Source organism: Nicotiana attenuata, unplaced genomic scaffold (genome assembly GCF_001879085.1).
Source record: "Nicotiana attenuata strain UT unplaced genomic scaffold, NIATTr2, whole genome shotgun sequence".
Lineage (NCBI taxonomy): Eukaryota > Viridiplantae > Streptophyta > Magnoliopsida > Solanales > Solanaceae > Nicotiana > Nicotiana attenuata.
The window spans coordinates 178,431-194,599 of NW_017671535.1; positions in this window are offsets into that span (position 1 = coordinate 178,431).

Genomic DNA, 16,169 nt, shown 5'->3' on the forward strand with positions numbered 1-16,169 from the left:
AGAACGACATCGCTTCCCATGTAGGGCCTCATACGGAGCCATCAGGATACTCGACTAATAGCTGTTATTGTAGGAGAACTCTGCTAGCGGTAGAAACTGATCCTACTGACCCACGAAATCTATCACACAAGCTCGCAATATCTCCTCCAAGATATGAATAGTACACTCGGACTGCCCGTCCATCTGGGGATGGAATGCCGTACTCATCTCGACCTATTTTCCCAACCCATGTTGCACTGCTCTCCTAAAATGCAATATAAACTGAGTTCCTTGATCCGAGATAATAGACACGGGCACCCCATGAAGGCGAACGATATCTCTAAAATAAATCCAAGCTAGCTGCTCTGAAGTGTAGGTAGTCATGACTGGAATGAAGTGTGTGGACTTAGTCAGTCTATCCACAATAACCCACACAACATCAAATCTCCTCAAGGTCCGTGGCAACCCAACTACAAAATCCATAGTGATACGCTCCCACTTCCACTCCGGTATATCAAACCTCTGAGGCAAACCACTAGGTTTCTGATGCTCATACTTCACCTGCTGACAGTTCAAACGCCGTGCAACATACTCAACAATATCCTTCTTCATCCTCCACTACCAATAATGCTGCCTCAAATCACGGTACATCTCGGCACCCGGGTGAATGGAATACTACAAACTATGGGCCTCCTCATGTATCAACTCTCTCAAGCCATCCACATTAGGAACACATACCTGGACCTGAAGCCTCAATACTCCATCATCACCAATAGTTACCTCCATGGCATCACCGTGCTGCAGCATGTCCCTAAGGACAAGCAAGTGGGAATCATCATACTGACGCGCCTTGATGCTCTCATACAAGGACGATTGTGATACAACACAAGAAAGAACCCTGCTAGGCTTCGAAATATCCAACCTCAGGAATTTGTTGGCCAAATACTGAACATCCAAAGCTAACGGTCTCTCCCTTGCTGGAATGAAAGCAATACTCCCCATGCTCTCCGCCTTCCTACTTAAAGCATCGGCCACCATATTGGCCTTCCCAGGATGATAAGAAATGGTGATATCATAGTTCTTCAGTAGATCTAACCACCTACGTCGCCTCAAGTTCAATTCCTTTTGCTTGAATAGATGCTAGAGCTCTAGTGATCCGTGAACACCTCAAAAGACACGCCATAAAGATAACGCCTCCAAATCTTGAGCGCATGAACAATAATTGCTAACTTCAAATCATGCACTGGGTAGTTTTTCTCATAGGGATTCTACTGACGCGAATCATAAGCACTCACTCTACCATCTGCATCAACACACACCTAATGCCAACCCGTGATGCATTATAATAGACTGTATAAGAACCTGATCCCGAAGGTAAAACTAGAACTAGAGCTGTAGTCAAGGCAGTCTTGAGCTTCTAAAAGCTCTCCTCATACTCATAAACCACCTGAATGGGGTGCCTTTCTGAGTCAACCTAGTCCGTGGATCTGCAATAGATGAAAACACCTCCACAAAATGGTGATAATACCCTCCCAACCCTAGAAAATTCTGGATCTCTATAGCGGTAAAAGGCATGGGACAACCCTGAACTGCCTCAATCTTCTTTGGATCCACCTTAATCCCCTCATTGGACACCACGTGACCCAAGAATGTCATATAGTCTAAGTAGAACTCGCACTTGGAGAATTTAGCATATAGCTTCTTCTCCCTCAATTCTGGAGCACGATCCTCAAATGTTGTTCATGGTCCTTCTAGCTGTGAGATTACGCCAATATATCTTCAATTAAGACAATGATGAAGGAATCTAGAAAGGCTGAAATACACTGTTCATCAAGTGCATGAAAGTTGCAGGGCCATTGGTCAGCCCAAACGACATCACTAAGAACTCATAATGCCCATAACGGGTCTTGAAAGCCATCTTAGGAATATCTGAACCCTTAATCTTCAACTGATGGTACCTTGATCTCAAGTCAATCTTCGAGAATACCCTAGCACCTTAAAATTAATCAAATAAATCATCAATACGCGGTAGTGGATACTTGTTCTTGATGGTAACCTTGTTCAACTGCCTGTTGTCAATGCACATCCTCATAGAACCTCCTTTCTTCTTCAAAAATAGTATGGGTGCACCCCAAAGTGACACACTAAGCCTGATGAAACCTTTATCAAGAAATTCCTATAACTGTTCCTTCAATTCCGCTTGTGCTATGCGATATGGTGGAATAGAGATAGGATGAATACCCGTCAGCAGATCAATACCATAATCAATATCCCTATTGAGTGGCATGCCCGACAGGTCTGCAGGAAACACATTTGAGAACTCCCTCACTTCTAGGAATGACTCAACAATAAGAATATCAGCACTAACATCTCTCATGAAGGCTAGATACACCAATCACCCCTTCTCAATAAGTCGTTGAGCCTTCAAAATGAAACCACTCTACTAGGAGTGTGACCATGCGAACCTCTCCACTCCAATCTAGGCAACCCTTGCATAGCCAACATCACAGTCTTGGCGTGACAATCAAGAATAGCATGGTAAAGAAATAGCCAATCCATACCCAAAATCACCTAAAAATCAACCAAATTGAGCAATAAAAGATCGACTATAGTCTTATAACCCCCAATGGTAACCACACAAGTCCTTTACATATGATCCACCATAATAGAATCACCCACCAGTATAGATACATGAACAAAAATATCAAGATAATCTCGAGGCATATCCAAATAACGAGCAAAATATGATGACACGTAAGAATAAGTGGAACCAGGGTCAAATAACACTAAAGCATCCCTGTGGTACATTGAAATACCTGTGATCATGGCACGGAAAGAAAGTGCATCTGGCATCGCTGGAAAAGCATAACAACAGGCTTGTCCACCAACTGACCGACCTTCCCGTTTAGGGCGACCTCGAACCGACTGAGCCCCACCCCTAGCTGGCTACGCGGGTGGTGTGGCTACTGGTGCTAAAACCATAGGATGCGTGCTCTACTGTGGTGCACTACTCAAAAGTCTGGGGCAATCCCTCTTGAGATGACTCAAGTCTCTACACTCGAAATAAGCCCTCATCTAACGAAGCTACTGACCCTAATAACCCGAAATAACTACCCGTGGAACCTTGAGCAGATGAGGAACGGGAAGAACTCTGTGCCGATAGTGCACTGAATGATGACTGAAATGGGTAGACACTATATGAGTTGTGGCTGGCTGTTGAACCACGGGGAATCTAACAAGCTGCATGAGCGGGCCTAAAATGACGATCCCTATTCTGATGTGACGGGCCTCTAGATGAGGCACCACCAAACCACCAGAACCACAGGGCCTCTTGGCCTTCCACTCCTTTCTCTCAAGCCTGTGAACATGTTCCAAGCGCGTGACGATCTCAACCACCTGGTCAAATCTAGCATCCGTATCGGACACTCGGGCTATACCATATTGAAGACCATAGTTGAGGCCGTCAATGAACCTCCTAACCCTCTCCCTCTCAGTAGGGACTAAAAAGACTGCATGATGTTCCAACTCTGTGAATCACATCTCGTATTGGGTCACAATCATGCCCAACTGGCGGAGATGCTCAAACTCCCTACACAACTCCTCTTTCTATGGAACAAATTTTTCTAAGAAGAGAACTGATAACCAATGCCATGTTAGTGGTGCTGCGCCAGTTGGTCTGCCTGAATCATAGGTCTGCCACCACCTGTAGGCTGGCCTTGTCAGCTGAAAAGTAGTGCAGTCGAATCCATTAGAGTCCACAAGGCCCGTTGTGCGAAGAGTATGGTGACACTGATCAAGAAAACCCTGAGCATCCTCTAACTCTCCTCCACTGAACTGGGGAGGACGAAGCCTCTAGAATCGCTCTAACCTCTTCTACTCCTCATCAGTCAAAGATGGTCTAACCCCAACCTACGCTGTAACAACTGGCTACACTGGAAAACCCACGGTGTCTAATAACCCTAAGCTAGCTGCTCCGGCGTATGGGCAGCGGGAGTCTGGGCTCCTCCTCTAGCTTGTAAGGTAGCTGGTTCAACTAGTATCATACGTGCCTGAGCCAAGCATATACACGCTCAAGATCTAGGCTAAAATATACAGAATACCAGGTATAGAAACAGGTCCACCGCTGTCTGAGCTGGTCCTATCGGCTCAACAATATCTAGAACTTGCTCCTCCACTAGAGAAACTGGAGGCTCCATAGGTGCTACTCTAGCTGTAGCGCGAGCCCCACATCGACCCCGGCCTCTCGCGGCCCTGACTGGTGGCACTGGTGCCTACCCGTCTGATCTGGCTGAACGTGTCCTCACTATCCGTGAGAAAATAAATGGGTAAAGGTCGAAACTTCAGAAATAACAAATCTGCACAACAAGAATGAAAGAAAGAAAAAATTTTCCTAACAGTTCTGTAGCCTCTCGAAGATAAGTATGGACGTCTCCGTATCGATTTGCAAGAATCTACTAAACTTGTTCATGACACGTAGAACCTAGGGCTCTAATACCAGCTTGTCACGATCCAAAAATAACCATCTGGTCGTGATGGGGCCTAATTCACTTTCTAGTCAAGCCAAGCATAACAAAAGAGGAATAGATAACATAATTAACGGAAACAATATAAATTCAAAGCCAACTAACATAAATAAACTGCGTCAATACATACAATCCCCCAGAACTAGTAATATAGAATCATGAGCTCTAGAATAGAAGTATAAGCCCGGGGTACAAAACAGAAATACTGTCTAAATGAAAACGACAACAGTGAAATAAAAAGAGACACTAAAGACTACAGTAAAAATGCAGCTCTACCTCGTCTCTCGGCAACTCGAAGCAACAATCACAGCGGCTCTCAGCTCGATCCAACACCTGGATATGCACAATTAAGTGCAGAGTATAGTATGAGTACAACTGACCCCATGTACTCAGCAAGTATCATGACTAACCTCGAAGAGATAATATAGGCAAGAATTATCAATGATACTCGCTAATAACCTGCCCAGTTCATAAATTTCACAAGTACAACAATAATATCTTAAAATCATAAAACATAGAGAAAGTCACCCCGGTGCACAAAAGATAATGTGCCAAGCTCTGTATCAGTTAACAATCCAGTATATAGAGAAGATATGCATCTATTATCAAGTCACGGTGCACAGGTAGACTTATAGAGAAGATATGCACCGTGCTCTCACTAATCAAACCAAACATCATATATAGAAGATATGCGAAAACAAGTATACAACCAAGGAAATTGCAAGTAGAGAAGAAATGCAATAACCAAACACTGAACAGTTACCGTGTGTACACCATCAAGAGACAAACATGAGAGGTTGATCCTAGGGGGATGGATCCTTATCGACACGATGCACGGACAACTCACGTGCAATATATAACAACGGCACAGACAACTCACGTGCTATTAGAACTTAGATCCCTATAGACCACTCATGTACTATCAACCTAGCCCATATCACACGGAGAGCATATACAAGAATACATGTACATGAATAATGGATATCAATTTAATACTCATGGACTGATATAAGTGACATGCTAAGGAGTAGAAATGTGCAAAGTGTACTATCAGAGTCCAAAATTAAGCGATTACTCCACAAATGGCAATGTCACGACCCAAACCGATGGGCCGCGACAGGCACCCGGTACCTTACTCCACCGAGTACCAATATAACGTATCCTTTCGCGTCATACTATCAAAGATAACTGCGCCGGAGAGGCTCCCATGAGATAAGTAGACTACAACATGTATTACCAACTTATAAATAAGACATACGGGCCTATAGACGGAAATAATCACTTGTACACTGAACATAGGCCGACAAGGCCATACAATCTTTTACGAACATGACATCTATCTACAAGCCTCCAAGAATACATAATTGTCATAAAGGTTGGGACAGAGCCCCGCCATACCAAACAATACACGTCTAAATCATACTGACCAAACAAGCAACTCCGAAGCAAATGGAGCGCACCAACACCTTCCGCTGAGCTGATAGCCTACTTGGAAGACTCTTGACCTGTCTACCGGGACCTTAATTGCTCATAAGAGCTCGAGAAGGTCGTAGATGAATCATTCAATCTTGGACAATTTTTGGCATAAATTCCCAAAGAATTATCTTTAACTAAGGCACTGCAAGTGTGTTAACTCATTCTTCATAACAATTGAAGAGTGAACGTTTATGATGGCTTTTTCGGGAATGAGAGAACACCAAATTAAAGGTGAATGTTATAAAGGGAATGTAAATCCTTAGAAGACTAAATAATATTATAAAAGGGAATGTAAATCTTTAGAAGGCTAAATAATATTATAAAAGGAATGTTATCCTTGTAGGTGCTTTAATAATGTGACACCTTTCTTCATATCATATGAGTCACTTGGTGGCTTTATTAACCATTTCATGGGCTGCCACGTGGGGGCCTTTGTCCCCACTTATTAATTATCTACAAATATTTAATTACATGGTTAATCTCCCATTAAACCAATAATTAACCAATTACCCATATAATTAAGAATTATCTCAAATTACTTAGAATACTACTCCCTTTTAACACACCTTATACACCTCACTATCATGGTCATGTGGTACCTTGTATGGTATTAGTCCATAAATACCAGGTATTTTAGCTCGGGCCATATTTTATCCCAAAATGTCAAACTTCGACGAAATTTATTTTCTTCGATTTGCTTACCCTCTCACCTTCACGATTTTACTCATCACTTGTTTGAAATAGCATAATGCTTATAATCCTAAAATAATCTCATTTCCGAGCTTATATAAATTTACTTATGGAGTACTTCCACGTACGAAAACATGGGGTGTAACATCATTCCCCCCTTTGGAACATTCGTCCTCGAATGCTGACTGATGCACTTATCATTTTCATGACTTATGCCTTCTGAATACTTTAGTACTCTCCTTTCCATCTATGCAACTATTCTGTGAATAATTCAAAGGCCAGGGCATTCCCCCTCTTAGGCCTCTTTCTCACACCATGACTTATGGTCGGAATTCTTCCAATCTCGTAACTATTGTTACCTTCTATCATGCAACCTGTACGACTCAGACCTTGTAAGTGCGCCTATGCAACTCTTCTTTCCTTTTTCCTCCTGTTTTTTTGGCCAATCTCTATGCCTTACTTTGTAAACATATACAGAGCTTGACAAGATATCCCGTTGGGAATCTATAGGTATACTGATGTTCTTTGCTTGGTACTTTGTTGAACTTACGAATATTGCTATATCTTGTTTCATAGACCCAGTTATCTATCCGTATGACTTTACTGCATCTAGATAGGTCATACTATAGCATAACTCTTACTTCGATTTACCGTTACTGAGGTCTGCTACCAAACTCCAGGTTACTGTCGTTGCTTATCCTATATGTATAAGTCTAAGTCCTATAATACTTCCTCATTACTGTTCATCTTAAGAATGACGGCCTAATCTCATCTCATACCTTGTAACTTTTATCCATCCATTGTTGATTCACCTCAATATTGATCAATAATCTACCACTGATAACTTGAGCTTTCATATAACACTGTCGCTAGGGCTCACGTCTCATCGAGGAACATCTGAAATGATTAAACTGATCCACCTGGGGTGATACCAGGCTTTCATAACTGTATTTCATAACATCCCAATGTGATTCACCTTACGTAGGTATTTTAATCCTGTACAATTCATGAAATCCCTTTCTTTTCTTCTTCAAATCCTTACTCAATCAAAGGCCTAAACGTCATCCTTATATTTTTCACAGTTACACTCTCATTCTATTACCAGGGCAGCATTCCATCTCTTCTAAATGCTACTAGTCTTAGACTCCTTTGAGTTCATTCAGGCTATACTGAGCTTTCTGTAACTTAAAGAAACCATCACCTCTTGTGTTTTCCTGGGCTTAATCCTGAGGACTTATCCATTTCTCGTCACCTTTTCACTCGCCCTTTCTTGTCCTTACTCCTCTCTTCCTAAAACCTTTTGTCACTTTACCATACTTTAGCTTGCGACCCATACATGTCTATTTATACTACTCGCAACCTTCTTTCAACTTGCTTGCGCCATAGATTTCCTTATGTTATTTTGGAACATCAAGCGAGACATCACATCGTCTCTAACTCTTCTTTACTTTCTTAACTACACCTCTTGGTACCTGGAAACCATAGGCTGGAAGATATGCCACTAATGACACCGCTATCATTCCTAGATACTGAATCCCAGCGCTTCTAGCCTTCTATCCGAAGTATGGACTATTCACAACCTTCTGCATTTGAGTATCTCATACGTTGTTCACCTTTACCTTACTTAAAATCTCGCATCACATTTACTATCTCTTTTTTGACCTCCTTTCCACATAGGTGTAATTCACATCCACAACTTGAAGCTCTATTATAATACTGGCACCTCTGGTGCACACACAATCTGGTGGGAGCTTCATACTGACTTCTTATGAGGATGGTACTCTTCTAACTGGCTTTCTCATAGAGCTATTATAGTGGTTGTTGTACTATCTCTCTTGTACCTCCGATATTAAGAGTGATTCTTCTATGTTCTCAATCACGGTTTCTATAAGTTTCTGGGTCCAATAATCAGACTCCTCATTTACCTCGTTGATATAACTCTTTAGTTTCCTCTTCCATCTGATCAGCCTTTATGTAGGCTTAAGCTATCTTCCGATTTGCGGCACATGGTATTAGTTATCACTTTAGACTTTCATGGATGCTATGGAATATCCATGATACCATCTTCTAACAATTCAATCCTTTGTCTATGACTTGGACTCAATTCTTTCTTTTAACTTATACCGGAATCTTCTACGGCTATATGATTGTCAACATATATGCTGCATGGATAATACTCCAAACTCTTAAGTGCGTTCATAACGTAACTAACTTTGGATCAATGACCGAATAATTCCCTTCTCAGCTTTCTTTAACATAAGCTATTACTTTTTCTGGTCTTTCTGCTCCCTTGTTGCGTGTATACTTAGCTTATCTTAGTTCCCACGCATGCCAGAGTTTTTGTGCAACTCATATAGTCTCGATTATTACTTTTGATTTTACTTCCCGTTCATTAGCCACGGTATGTGCCACTTTCTTTTGGAGTGCTTAAAATGTTGTTGTAAGACCATTGTTACACGACCATTTCCTCTTTAGGTCACTATGCTTAGGTTGAAGCCTTCTTCCTTATTTCCTCAGCTAGTCTTTCGTTGTAGTTATTAGGGAGACCTTTTGTCTCTTGTAAAGTTGTGATCTTACTACATTGTATACTCGATGGTCCTTTTGATGTCCTTCCTTGCCTATAATTATCCGTAGTTACTTATGTCCACGCTCTTGTGCTTGTAGGGTTGCTTCTGAACTGATATTTTGACTATCTTCCCAGTGGCACTCTTTTTTGTTCCTACAACATTCATACGGTTACTTTTAACTACCCCAACTCCTATCCGAATATTTCTCAAGTATTACAATGACATTACTGCGAGGATGAATTCACTATATTAGGTTTTACTACGTTTATCTTACACGATCTGCTGATTCGTCATTAACCTCCTATCAAGCCATAAATAGGTGCTTCCTAAATCAACTATCAACTACTCGTTGGCCCATTCTCATATCAATATTCCACGTAATCTTTCTTGGGTTATTTCCTTTGTCTTATCTTACTTTTCGCATTGGCTCCTTATTTATCAGTAACATCCCAGGTAGGAACCCTTACTTCATTTCCTTGATGTCGTGCTTGCATAATAATTTAGAATCATAGCATATCGGTAGGATTTGAATAAGTGCAATCTCATCCCTTTCTCATTTTTATCGCACTCTTCCTTTACCATTCCATATTTATTAGAACCACTTAATTTTGACTTGATGCCACATTACTCCATATTCCCCCCTTTAGGAGAGTACTAAAATTTAGTGCTACGATGATCTACGTATAGATGTTTTACTTCTTAATCTTTGGCGTCTTTTCACATCACCGATGACCCTTACTCGCCTTGCGGAAATCCTTCTGTACCTAGGACAATGAAATTCCTTACTCGCGAGGGTGATATTTAGTGGCACATACAGTCCCTTAAACTTAACTTTGTTCACATTGCATGCTCTAGGGAAGCGTCTTCCTGAATGACCTTTAAAGGTTCTTCTTCTATCGTCCATTCTATTATCGCCGGAACGAATATCTAAAATTCTCATGATGTCGACCATTATCAAATCACTAAGTCCCTAATCCATGTTTAGTTTATTTTGTTCGCCAGCCCATACTGATTTTCTATTACTCTAGAGGTCTAGCTTTTCCTTCTGGTAATCACGTTAGGGTCACGAACTTATTTCTTGAAATGAGGATATGACTTTATGGCCTATACTCTTTTGTTGTCTCAAGGCCTATCACCTCTCGTCTCTTCCTTCGCCTGACTATAGACTCTATAATATTGTCATCATTTTTTTTGATCTACCGTTGTCATCCATGTATCACATCTTACTCATAATTCTTCCTTATCTCTCGTCTTATTTCCCTGCTAGTATTTTTGCTTATCACTTTCTTAAAAAAACTTCAATAAGACATTCTTTTGCTTTTAGCTCCCTTTGCTTCATCCATTGGCTCTTCGGGTTGCCTAGCATTCTCTCTCTACTAGGGACGGGAGCCATACTAAGGTAATATTTATCCCTTCTAGGATTCCAATGCCTATTTTTGAACATTCTAGTATTCATATCCAGCTGTACTATTCTAGAGTGCACCATCTGGGTGTCTCACAAGGAAATCTATTAGCACATTTGCAATATCCTTCGGAAATGTCAACTAAAGCAAATAATCCATCCATCATTTTGGGTTACTCTAACCCCAGCCGGATCCTAATATCCCGTCATTCTTTTAAACCATATCTGTTAGCTCCTACAGGGCATAACTGAGATGTGTGTGGCCTATTGTACATACCTCTGTTACTGTTGCAGGTAACTCAAAATGCTTATATTTCTCTGCCTGAATTGTAAATACTGATCTTTATTAATTGGGTGCCTCATACCCTTCTTCACCCTACTTCTTTTACTAGTTGAAGCTTGTATCTAGCTTCTGAATCTCTCATTGCCTTTCACCATATGCTAGTTCTACCTTCCCACTAACAAGGGCTATAACTGTAATCGATAATCGGTAATCTGTAAATACAAGGTGCACCAGGTCTAACGAACCCGCCGTTAGCTACGGGATTCTTCAAAGTCTCCTCCCATTTATACTCTTTCTTGTAAATAGTAAATACTTGTACAAAAGTATTTTCAAAATAATAAAGGGCATATCATTCCTTATCAAATCTTGTAATTTTATTTCAGTAACAGTAATCATGTCTCAAGTAACGGTAAAACATATCTAGTAACAGTGAGAATACTTCAAATAACTGTAACATCTCAAGTAACGGTAAAACATATCTAGTAACAGTGAAAATATTTTGATTAATCGGTAAACATCTCAAGTAAACTATTCGGTATCATATCAAGTAAAGGACTTGTCCCACATGCAATTTCAAAGCATCGGTAATACATTTATTTTCAAAATCATATATAAACCATGCAGGTTATGAAAACACAAATTGTGGTAAGATTACTACTCACAGTACTCGTGTCGAAATACCAAGCGTGCCAACTCGGGCAGTCTACGACTTCCTCGATCAATCTATATTATGACAAACACGAGTCTAAGTGTCAACTTCGTGAAGTACCAAATTCCTCGTGGTTCTATTCGTAATAAGCTTAGTTAAGCTACCAGTGAACTTATCAAAAACTTCTTTGTAATTCTTTCTTCCCAGTTCATGAAACGTTCATCAATTAATCAATTTTATGATGATAATAAAATAATTCATGTATAATGATATTCATTATAATTAAATACCAACATTTATCCTAGATTCACATTTAACTCAAGTCAATGATTATGTATATAATATTACTAGTTAAAAGTAAAATTTAGAATACAATGTTACCTCTTTCTTTTATTCACTGTGTGAGTTTTGTTTCTGCGTATACCTACACTGAATCGAGGTGAAATTCCTGTTCTCGTTCCATTGTAAAATTTTCTGCCAGAGGAATCCATTCTCTCTTCAATTTTCCTGCAATGCTTTCTGCATATGATGGTAAATATTTCTTTTGTAGAGGTTGTGTGGCTCCTTCTCGGTTTTTTTCCTTGTTTCAGATTCTTTATATTTGGGGAAAAGTTTCTCTACTAACCTAGTTCATGTTATCCATACTGATGGGCGACGGCCCAATCATTGTTGTTTTTTTTGGTTAATTAGTTTTATGAAATGACCGATTTGTCCTCATTAAAATTATGGGGATATTACGATCTCTCCACCTTATGAAATTCGGTCCCCGAATTTAACTTGAGTACGTACATGCAGACTGAATAAATAAGGATACTTGATTCGCATAGAATCTTCCATTATGTAGTATCTTAAACTGTATGATTTCTCCATTAGGCTTTCACGAACATATTTTCTTTAGACCGCAGCTTTCTTACCTATCTATCAACAATAGCCACCGACTCCTCCTCGTAAGACTTCTTCTTACCAAGCTTGTAGTGGCTGCTTTAAGAACTTGAGATGAGTCTGGTATACATTTTCTTAGCATAGAGACATGAAACACTGGATGAATAAAAGACAACTAAGGAGGAAGTTCCAAACGATATGTCACAACTCCCACTCGATCAAGTATCTTTTAAGGTCCTATAAACTCGGGATTAACTTCCCTCTTTTTCCAAATCGCATCATGCCTTTCGTAGGGAGATACATAGAAACACTTTGTTACCAATTGCAAATACCAAATCTTTTCTCCTTTTATCTGCATAAGACTTCTGTCTACTTTGAGTTGTGAGAAACTTGTGCCTGATCAACTGGACCTTATCAATCGCTTCTTATACTGAGTCGGGTCCCAAAATGTTAGTCTCGCCAGCTTCAAACCGTTCGAAAGAGAACGACATCTCCTACCATACAGTGCTTTGTATGGTTCCATCTGAATGGTGGACTCAAAAACTATTATTATAGGCAAATTCAACTAAAGATAGACGAGCGTCCCAACTACCTCCAAATTCAAGAATATATGCTCTCAACATATCCTCCAAACTCTGTATAGTACGTTCAGATTGCCCGTCTGTCTATGGATGAAATGCAATACCAAGATCGACTCGTGTACATAATGCTTCTTGAAAAGATATTCAAGGTGTGCGGTAAATTTTTATTCTCTATAAGGAATGGTGAATAATAGAACCTATGGACTCAGATAATTTTCCATTTATGTATTTATGCACATTTCAACTCATTGTAAGAAGTTTTGACTAGCAAGAAGTGTGCCTACTATATAAGTCAATTTGCAATTTCCTAGATATAATCATAACCTCTAATTGTTTGAGGTGTCTGTCACAAAATTCACTAAATTCTATTTCATTTTCACTTTGGAACTCGAGTTGTTGTAGTGGTCCTGCAAGCCGCAAATTCTTGCCTTGATATGCTAGCAAGTCAAATAGTTAGAAACAAGGAAGAAAAAAAACCTTTCCCCTTTCATTTCTGCCAAATACAATTTTCTTCTAGTTATAGTACAACTTATTGGACCCTAAATGTACAATGCATCTAGAGTTGTGAGCTCCTCAAGAATAACTTGTCTTAATCCATCTATATTTGGTACACATAACCTGCTACTTAGTCGAAGAATCCAGCACTAACATAGTCATATCTTGCTTTTATAGCTAANCTGAGCTTCGAAGAGGAGTGAACTGAGGATGCGAAGCATCTGAGGCCGCATCCGAAACCCATAAATCTGGGCCTATAAATACAAAGTCGGGGGAAGAGAGTATTTTGAGTATTGGGGGTTAGGGTTCTTGAGGTGAAAGGGCGATTTTAATCTCAAATCAAGTCCAATCAACCAAGGTAAGTTGTTAATTATGTTTTGGGTTGATTTTTACTCAATCTACATGAGTTCTAAGATCATTCTTTATTTGCAATTTCCTAGATATAATCATAACCTCTAATTGTTTGAGGTGTCTGTCACAAAATTCACTAAATTCTATTTCATTTTCACTTTGGAACTCGAGTTGTTGTAGTGGTCCTGCAAGTCGCAAATTCTTGCTTTGACATGCTAGCAAGTCAAATAGTTAGAAACTGGTAAAAAAAAACCTTCCCCTTTCAATTTCTCCCAAATACAATTTTCTTCTAGTTATAGTACAACTTATTGGACCCTAAATGTACAATGCATCTAGAGTTGTGAGCTCCTCAAGAATAACTTGTCTTAACCCATCTATGTTTGGTACACATAACCTGCTACTTAGTCGAAGAATACCAGCACTAACAATAGTCATATTCTTGCTTTTATTAGCTAGGGTCTCATCTCGATATTTACATAATCGCTCATCTTTATATTGAGTGAACTTTATGTGCTCCACTAGTGAAGACTTGGCTTTATTACAAGCCAACAATGTCTCTTAATTCTCCATACTAAACTTGATAAAAGTATCATTTAGTCTCTACATAGTTTAGGCCAAAAGTCTTTTTGACAAAACTATATATGCGAAATTGCTCGTAGATTTTTCTGCTTAATGCATCAGCCACCATATTGGTCTTTTCATAACGATACCAAATAAAACAATCATAGTTATTGGGTAGTTTCATCTACATAAACTGTCGAAGATTTAGATGCCTGCGCTGAAAAATATTCTTTAAGCTCTTGTGGTCAGTATAAATCTCACAATTTTTTTGCAGTATAAGTAATGCCTCCAAACCTTCAAAGCCAAAACCACTGCAACTAACTCTAAATCATGAGTAAGATAGTGTAGGTCATGCTTGAATTGTCTCTAAGTGTAAGATATAACACGATTATATGCATAAGAACATATCCTAATTCATCCTTAAAGCATCAAAAATATCGCGAGTCCTCCAAAACCTGTTGGTAAGGTTAATACTAGGGTAGTTGTTAAACATGTTTTGGGTTCCTAAAGCTCTGCTCACATTCCTTTGCCCATTGGAACTTTGTATTTTTTTTTTGTGTGTGTTAATTAGGTTAGTGACGCTGCTATTTTGGAAATATCCTATACCAAATTCCAGTAGTAGTCTGCCAAGCCAAGTAGCTGCAGATATCTATAGCAATAGTTGATCTTTGCCATTTCTGAATTGTTTCCATATTCTTCGGATGTACCATAATTATATCCTTAGTTAAAATAAGCTCGATCTGAGTCTATCCAAAATTCACGCTTCAAGAACTTGGCAAAAAGCTAATTTTTTTCTGGCAACATCTATAACACACACATATATATATATATATATATATATATATATATATATATATATATATATATATATTATGTTGGTACCTGTGTTCTTCTTAGCTACAAGAATATACCAAAATATCTTAAATAAAACTACAATACCTTTTTTTTTTCTAGAAACAACTTGAATACCATATTCATTATATCTTATAAAAGCGGCTAGAGAGTTTGCCAACCCAAAATGCATTATAAGTAACTCATAATATCTATACTGAGTTCTAGAGATTGTTATCGAAATATATTCTTTTATTATTTTAAGCTGATAATAACTAGACTGGAGATCAACCTTTTAAAAGTGGGAGGCTCCTTGTAATTGATCAACAAGTTATCTATACAAGACAATGAATATTTCTTGCGTATTGTTATCTTATTTAATTATCTGTAGTTGGCGCACATTTTTAAAGACTTATCCCATTTTTATTTTCCAATCAATATTGGTGTACCCCATGTTGCAACACTCGGTATGATAAAACCTGTATCCAGTAAGTCTCTCAATTATTCAATTAGCTCTCTCAATTCTGTTCGTGCCATATGATATAGTTTGCGTGTCAGGTGTCAGCTCAATACCGAAGTCTACTTATTGGAGGTAGTCCTAGTAAATCCTAAGGAATACATTAGAGAATCTCTCATTATGATACTCTTTTTTTTTCTCAAACTAAGTGTTTCTTCTCTTGTACCCCTTACCATATCTATGAGACCCAAACAACCTTCCTTCTATAACCGTTAAGTCCTCAAAATATATAATTTGCTCATCTCTAAAACCTATAATCCCCTTTTGGTACAAAACTAGCCTTTAAAGTTCACAACCTAATACTCTTTCCATAATAATACGAGGGTAGCGTAGTAAGAAGATAATAATTCATATCCATCTATACGTTAGAGTCAATCATATC